The following is an 8437-nucleotide window of genomic DNA, read 5'->3' on the forward strand; positions in this document are numbered from 1 at the left end:
GTATTGCTTGTTTGCCATTGATATCGGGGTGGGAGTAAACTGCATCATGAGAGGTCTAAGGCAGGTTCCAATAACCCCTGTGACAATGTGCAAGTCTCATAAGGTTTTGCAAGTCTTTCCTACAATTGCTTGCAGCTAGGGTGTGTGGCTGGCTGGGGGGGGGGGGGGGGGGGGGGGAGAAGAAGTCATGTTCCCACCAAGATTTTTCCATCCCTAGCAGAGTGAGTTTTGTCTTGTGTGCCAATATTGAGGTCACATGTGCTTGTTCAGACCTGTGCCACCCTCCTCATTAATGTATATCTTAGTATATATTTTAAATTGTTATATAAGCAGGAATACTCCAACAAGGGATAGTTAAAAATGGGGGGGGGGGGGGGAGAGGGGGCTAAAGTTGTTGAGCAAGAAAAAGGACACCAAGAGTTAAATTAAAAAAAAAAATATTAAAAAAGTATGGCCCCTTTAAGAAATGCTTTTGAGGCTTTTTGGCCCTAACAGGTTGCTTGTCTTCCTGTGCTGGGACAGGACAGCTCCCCTGTGGAACCAGGTAAGCCCCTGGGGTTTTTGTCTCCTGGCCAGAAAATACCAGACACTTTAGGTATTTTAAAATACCTAAGTCCGGTGTTGTCTGATTTTTTGCCAGACGGGTGAAAATACCAGGTGGTCAGGTTCAATACCAGACACCTGGCAACCCTACACCATTTCGCCAACACCACCCCCATCTGAGCCCTGCCGCCATCCTGACCTTGCTCCTCTGCCCAGCAGCTTCCTGCTATGGGCTCCTGTGTGGGATACACTTGCCTTCTCCGTTGGAGCTTTCCCAGCGGCGTGGGGTCCATGCGGCCTGACCTGTGTGCAGCTAGGCAGCCACCATGGGGCTCTGGCACCAGCTCCAGCCTTGGAGAAGTGCTGAAGCTGGGGCAGGGCCGCATGATGGGAAACTGCCCTGTATGCCAAGTCCGGAGCTCAGGTGGTGGCTTGGCTGTTCCTGGGGCTGCAGTGTTGTTTTTAGCAGTTCAAATTAATCAGGATTCTATAGTTCCTGTCTCCTGGCCCCGCTTAAAGCCGCAGGCACCCTGACTAAGCCTTGTGGCAGGAAGCAATACAGCCTAATAGACACACAGGGGTGCAAGGGTGTTGAGGCTGTCATGTTACTGGATTTTAAGGGGATCAGACAGGTCACTGCTGCATCCATGGGGGGGGGGGGGAGACGGACGGGACGGGACGTGTTTGCCCCCAAAGCCTGTACAAAGGGGGCCCAATGAGGTGTCAAATTAAAGTTTATGTTCTATTAATTCTGTATGTTCATTTACTTGTATGATATCTGTATGTGGAATTTTAAATATGTATTCTGTGCTTCTACTGGAAGATTGTCTGAGACAGATCAAAGGCCCAGGAAAGTTCAGTCAGTAACCATGCTAATTAGCAAGGCTCTCAGAGAGGCCAATACACGCGTGAAGAATGTGTCTGGGACCTGCAAACCAGCCAATAGCATGACTGCTGACTTGGAACACAAGGATAGGTCACTGAGCCATGTGACCTGCTCCAGCTTTGAAGACACCAGGGATGGATATAAAAGGCACGCTCCATCTTCCCTTGAATTCCGCCCCGATCTCCGATGCAGCCTTGTGAGGAATACTGAGCCGGGAAGAATCTTTCACCCATAGGATGTACACCGGAGACTTTTAAGATAGCAGTTAGCAGAGATGTTACAAAGAGCCTGCACCGAGAACTCAGTGATTCGGCGCATGTAATGTATCCTCCTTAACAACCTTGCACTCATGCTTTTTTCTTTTAATAATAAACTTTTAGATTCTAAAGGATTGGCTCAGCGTGATCTTGTGGACAAGATCCAAAGAGCAACTGACTGGGAATTTGTGGCTGGTTCTTTGGGACAGGAAAAAGGGGTTCTATAATCCCTCACCTGGGTGTTAAGCCTGGGGCTGATTGTGGCATAGAGAGAGCTGGAGTGCATGAGCCGTTTTTCTCATGAGGCTTCCCGCTGGTGGGATTGGCAGCTGAAGCGCTGGGTGTTCAAGGGTTTGTGGCCTATTTGGGAAGGGTCTCCAGCCAGGGACTGTAAGGAGCCCTGAGGATCTGGCCCGGTCTAGAACAGGCTCAGAGTCAGCAATACAGGCTCATGAGCGCTAGGGGACCTAATGGTGTTGCGTGCTGACAGCAATACAGGCTAATGGTGTAAGGGGCTCAGATAGCAATACAGCCGACTAGGCACAAAGGTATTGGAGGCTGACACAGCAATACAACCTAAGGAGCACTCGGGGGCCCGATGGCGATACAGGCTTATGGGCAAAAGGGGACGCACTGGTGTTGGGGGCTTAGAGACAGCAGTACAGACTAATGGGCACGCATTTCCGTAATAGTGTTGGGGGCTCAGTCAGCATTACTGCTTCACGGGCATGATGGTTTTTGGGGACTCTCACGGAGCAATAAAGCCTAGTGCGCACAAGGGGGCACAATAGTGCTGGAACCTGAAACCGCAATACAGCATAATGGGTGCAACGGTGTTAGGTGATGAGAGCCAGCAAAGCATCCGAATACCCACGAGGGGGCAAAATGCTGTTAGGGGTTCAGACAGCAATACAGACTATGGGACACTGGAGGGGGGCGAAATGGTGCTGGGGCCTCAGTGGTAGCAATGCTGTCTAATGGGCACACGAGGGGCAGTGTTTTTAGGTGCTCAGAGACAGCAATACTGTCTAATGGGCACAAGGGGGCGCAATGGTATTAGTTGATCAGAGACCGCAATACAGCCACATAGGCAGAAGAGGGCGTAATGGTGGTGTGACCACAGACACAGCAATACAGGAAAATGTGCACAAGAGGGCGCAATGGTGGTAGGTGATCAGAGCGAGCAATACCGTCTAATGGGCACAAGGGGGGAGTAATGGTGTTGGGGGCTGAGACACAGCAATACAATGTCATGAGCACGAGGGGGCGCATTAGTGTTATGTGGTCAGACAGCAATGGAGGCTGATTCACGCTGGGGGGGGGGGGCTGCAATAGTGCTGCGGGCTCAGTGATAGCAATACAGACTAATGGGCGCAATGGTGTTAGCTGATCAGAGACAGTAATGCAACCTCATGGGCAGAAGAGGGCGTAATGGTGTTCTGGGCACGAACAGATAAGTAATAGGGGGCGGAATGCTGTTGCGGGCTGAGAGACCAATACAGCCTCATGGGCACAAGGGGGCGCAGGGGTGTTGGGGAGGCTCAGACGGCAATACTGTCTAATGGGCACAAGAGGGTGCAATGGTGTTAGCTGACCAGAGAGCAATACCGCCTAATGGGGCGCAATGCTTCTGGAGACAGCAATACGTTCTAATGGACACAAGGGGGCGCAATGGTCTTAGGTGACCGGAGAGAGCAATACAGCCTCATGGGTAGAAGAGGGCGTAATGGTGTTGGGGGCTCTGAGGCAGCAATACAGGCTAATAGGCACTAGGGGTTGCGAGCTGCGAGAGACCAATACGTCCTAGTACTAGCCACAAGGGGGCAAAATGCTGTTAGGGGCTCAGAGACAGCAATACAGACTAACGGGCACGAGGGAGGAGGCGAAATGGTGCTGCGGGCTCAGTGATAGCAATACAGAGACAGCAATACTGTCTAATGGGCACAAGAGGGTGCAGTGTTTTTAGGTGCTCAGAGAGCAATACTTTCTCATTGGCACAAGGGGGAGTAATGGTGTTGGTGGCTGAGAAACAGCAACACTGTGTAACGGGCGCTAGGGGGCGAAATGGTGTTGGGGAGGCTCAGAGACAGCAAAAGAAGGACATGAGCACAAGGGGGCGCCGTAGTGTTATGCGGTCAGACGGCAGTGGAGGCTGATACACACGGAGGGCTGCAAGAGTGCTGCGGGCTCAGTGATAGCAATACAGACTAACGGGCACGGGGGGAGCGAAATGGTGCTGGAGGCTCAGTGAGAGCAATACAGACTAATAGGCGCTAGGGGGCGCATTGGCGTTGCGGGCCGAGGGACAGCAATACAGTCTAAAGGGCACAAGGGGGCGGAATTCTCTTAGGTGCTCAGAGACAGCAATACAGACTAATAGGCACTAGGGGGTGCGTTGGTGTTGCGGGCCGAGGGACAGCAATACAGACTAATAGGCACTAGGGGGCGCGTTGGCGTTGCGGGCCGAGGGACAGCAATACAGGCTAATGGCCACAAGGGGGCGCAATTGCCTTAGGTGCTCAGAGACAGCAATACAGGATAATGGCCACAAGAGGGCGCAATTGCCTTAGGTGCTCAGAGACAGCAATACAGGATAATGGCCACAAGGGGGCGCAATTGCCTTAGGTGCTCAGAGACAGCAATACAGCCTAATAGGCACTAGGGGGCGCGATGGAGTTCCGGACCGAGGGACAGCAATACAGGCTAACGGCCACAAGGGGGCGCAATTGCCTTAGGTGCGCAGAGACAGCAATACAGGATAATGGCCACAAGGGGGCGCAATTGCCTTAGGTGCTCAGAGACAGCAATACAGGATAATGGCCACAAGGGGGCGCGTTGGCGTTGGGGACTGAGGGACAGCAATACAGGCTAATGGCCACAAGGGGGCGCAATTGCCTTAGGTGCGCAGAGACAGCAATACAGACTAATAGGCACTAGGGGGCGCGTTGGCGTTGCGGGCCGAGGGACAGCAATACAGGCTAACGGCCACAAGGGGGCGCAATTGACTTAGGTGCGCAGAGACAGCAATACAGGATAATGGCCACAAGGGGGCGCAATTGCCTTAGGTGCTCAGAGACAGCAATACAGGATAATGGGCACAAGGGGGCGCGTTGGCGTTGCGGGCCGAGGGACAGCAATACAGGCTAATGGCCACAAGGGGGCGCAATTGCCTTAGGTGCTCAGAGACAGCAATACAGGATAATGGCCACAAGGGGGCGCAATTGCCTTAGGTGCTCAGAGACAGCAATACAGGATAATGGGCACAAGGGGGTGCGTTGGCGTTGCGGGCCGAGGGACAGCAATACAGGCTAACGGCCACAAGGGGGCGCAATTGCCTTAGGTGCGCAGAGACAGCAATACAGGATAATGGCCACAAGGGGGCGCAATTGCCTTAGGTGCTCAGAGACAGCAATACAGGATAATGGGCACAAGGGGGCGCAATTGTCTTAGGTGCTCAGAGACAGCAATACAGACTAATAGGCACTAGGGGGCGCGTTGGCGTTGCCGGCTGAGGGACAGCAATACAGGCTAATGGCCACAAGGGGGCGCAATTGTCTTAGGTGCTCAGAGACAGCAATACAGACTAATAGGCACTAGGGGGCGCGTTGGCGTTGCGGGCCGAGGGACAGCAATACAGGCTAATGGCCACAAGGGGGTGCAATTGCCTTAGGTGCTCAGAGACAGCAATACAGGCTAATGGCCATAAGGGGGCGCAATTGCCTTAGGTGCTCAGAGACAGCAATACAGACTAATAGGCACTAGGGGGCGCGTTGGCGTTGCGGGCTGAGGGACAGCAATACAGGCTAACGGCCATAAGGGGGCGCAATTATCTTAGGTGCGCAGAGACAGCAATACAGACTAATAGGCACTAGGGGGCGCGTTGGCGTTGCGGGCCGAGGGACAGCAATACAGGCTAACGGCCACAAGGGGGCGCAATTGACTTAGGTGCGCAGAGACAGCAATACAGGATAATGGGCACAAGGGGGCGCGTTGGCGTTGCGGGCCGAGGGACAGCAATACAGGCTAATGGCCACAAGGGGGCGCAATTGCCTTAGGTGCTCAGAGACAGCAATACAGGATAATGGCCACAAGGGGGCGCAATTGCCTTAGGTGCTCAGAGACAGCAATACAGGATAATGGGCACAAGGGGGTGCGTTGGCGTTGCGGGCCGAGGGACAGCAATACAGGCTAACGGCCACAAGGGGGCGCAATTGCCTTAGGTGCGCAGAGACAGCAATACAGGATAATGGCCACAAGGGGGCGCAATTGCCTTAGGTGCTCAGAGACAGCAATACAGGATAATGGGCACAAGGGGGCGCAATTGTCTTAGGTGCTCAGAGACAGCAATACAGACTAATAGGCACTAGGGGGCGCGTTGGCGTTGCGGGCCAAGGGACAGCAATACAGGCTAATGGCCACAAGGGGGCGCAATTGCCTTAGGTGCTCAGAGACAGCAATACAGGCTAATGGCCACAAGGGGGCGCAATTGCCTTAGGTGCTCAGAGACAGCTATACAGGATAATGGCCACAAGGGGGCGCAATTGCCTTAGGTGCTCACAGACAGCAATACAGGATAATGGCCACAAGGGGGCGCAATTGCCTTAGGTGCTCAGAGACAGCAATACAGACTAATAGGCATTAGGGGGCGCGTTGGCGTTGCGGGCCGAGGGACAGCAATACAGGCTAACGGCCACAAGGGGGCGCAATTGTCTAAGGTGCGCAGAGACAGCAATACAGACTAATAGGCACTAGGGGGCGCGATGGAGTTCCGGACCGAGGGACAGCAATACAGGCTAATGGCCACAAGGGGGCGCAATTGCCTTAGGTGCTCAGAGTCAGCAATACAGGATAATGGCCACAAGGGGGCGCAATTGCCTTAGGTGCTCAGAGACAGCAATACAGGATAATGGCCACAAGGGGGCGCAATTGCCTTAGGTGCTCAGAGACAGCAATACAGGCTCATGGCCACAAGGGGGCGCAATTGTCTAAGGTGCGCAGAGACAGCAATACAGACTAATAGGCACTAGGGGGCGCGATGGAGTTCCGGACCGAGGGACAGCAATACAGGCTAACGGCCACAAGGGGGCGCAATTGCCTTAGGTGCGCAGAGACAGCAATACAGGATAATGGCCACAAGGGGGCGCAATTGCCTTAGGTGCTCAGAGTCAGCAATACAGGATAATGGCCACAAGGGGGCGCAATTGCCTTAGGTGCTCAGAGACAGCAATACAGGATAATGGCCACAAGGGGGCGCAATTGCCTTAGGTGCTCAGAGACAGCAATACAGGATAATGGCCACAAGGGGGCGCAATTGCCTTAGGTGCTCAGAGACAGCAATACAGGATAATGGGCACAAGGGGGCGCGTTGGCGTTGGGGACTGAGCGACAGCAATACAGGCTAATGGCCACAAGGGGGCGCAATTGTCTTAGGTGCTCAGAGACAGCAATACAGGATAATGGCCACAAGAGGGCGCAATTGCCTTAGGTGCTCAGAGACAGCAATACAGGATAATGGCCACAAGGGGGCGCAATTGCCTTAGGTGCTCAGAGACAGCAATACAGACTAACGGGTAGGGGGGGGCGAAATGGTGCTGGGGGCTCAGTGATAGCAATCCAGACTAATAGGCACTAGGGGGCGGATTGGCGTTGCGGGCTGAGGGACAGCAATACAGTCTAAAGGGCACAAGGGGGCGGAATTGTCTTAGTGGCTCAGAGACAGCAATACAGACTAATAGGCACTAGGGGGCGCAATCGTGTTGCGCGCCGAGAAAGACCAATACAGCCTCATGGGCACAAGAGGGCGCAATGGTGTTGGGGGCTCAGAGACAGCAATCCAGGCTGCCCGACACTCACTAAGGGGTGTAGAATAGTGATAGAAATGTAGCCGTGTTAGTCTGGGGTAGCTGAAGCAAAACGCAGGACAATGTAGCACTTTAAAGACTAACAAGATGGTTTATTAGATGATGAGCTTTCGCGGGCCAGACCCACTTCCTCAGAGGTCTGGCCCACGAAAGCTCATCACCTCATAAACCATCTTGATAGTCTTTAAAGTGCTACATTGTCCTGCATTTTGCTAAGGGGTGTAGAGAGGTGAAAATGGGTTAAGAGGTGTCTATATAGCTAGCACTAAGGGAACGAGCGGCAGGAGTGTGAAATGGAGGCGGAACGGTCCGTGGCTCTGAAACACTCTGACATTTGAGGGCCAAGGCTGTGGCCGTTGGCGAGGGAGTTTGTGGAAGAGAAGCCCGGTGGCATGCCATGCCATGTCCTGGCACTAGGGCTCAATGGCAGGCCTTGCACCGGTAGTTTTCTGCTGTATTTAATGCCGCCTGGCCGTGTGTGACCAAGGGCGGAATTTTGGGCGGGTAGGGGAGGCAGCAGCCGTGCGCTCCGGGAGGCGGCTTGCTCTTCATCCCGTACCCGCACGCTACGGGAGCGAGGGGAACGTAAGCAAGGAACGCAAGTGCTATCCCCTCGCTCCCTTAGCGTCTGGGCACGGGAGGAAAAGCAACCTGCGTCCGTCCCGCCGCCCGCCCGAAATTCCACCCTTGGCTAAATCCCTTAGCTAAATGACCATAAAAAAACCCAGGGACAAACGGCTTTCAGTGACACCGATGTAACTGCTCCAAATCAGAGGAGCTAGTTCAGATTCACACCAGTGTCTGAGGACAAAAAGTCAAGTTGAAAGGACTCCTGCGCTTTGATACGCGAGAACTGGCTCTTCCCTGCAGAGGAAGGCGTGGCTAGGGCA

The sequence above is a fragment of the Pelodiscus sinensis genome, chromosome 3, assembly GCF_052426305.1.
Source record: "Pelodiscus sinensis isolate ZL-2025 chromosome 3, ASM5242630v1, whole genome shotgun sequence".
In the NCBI taxonomy this organism is placed as follows: Eukaryota; Metazoa; Chordata; order Testudines; family Trionychidae; genus Pelodiscus; species Pelodiscus sinensis.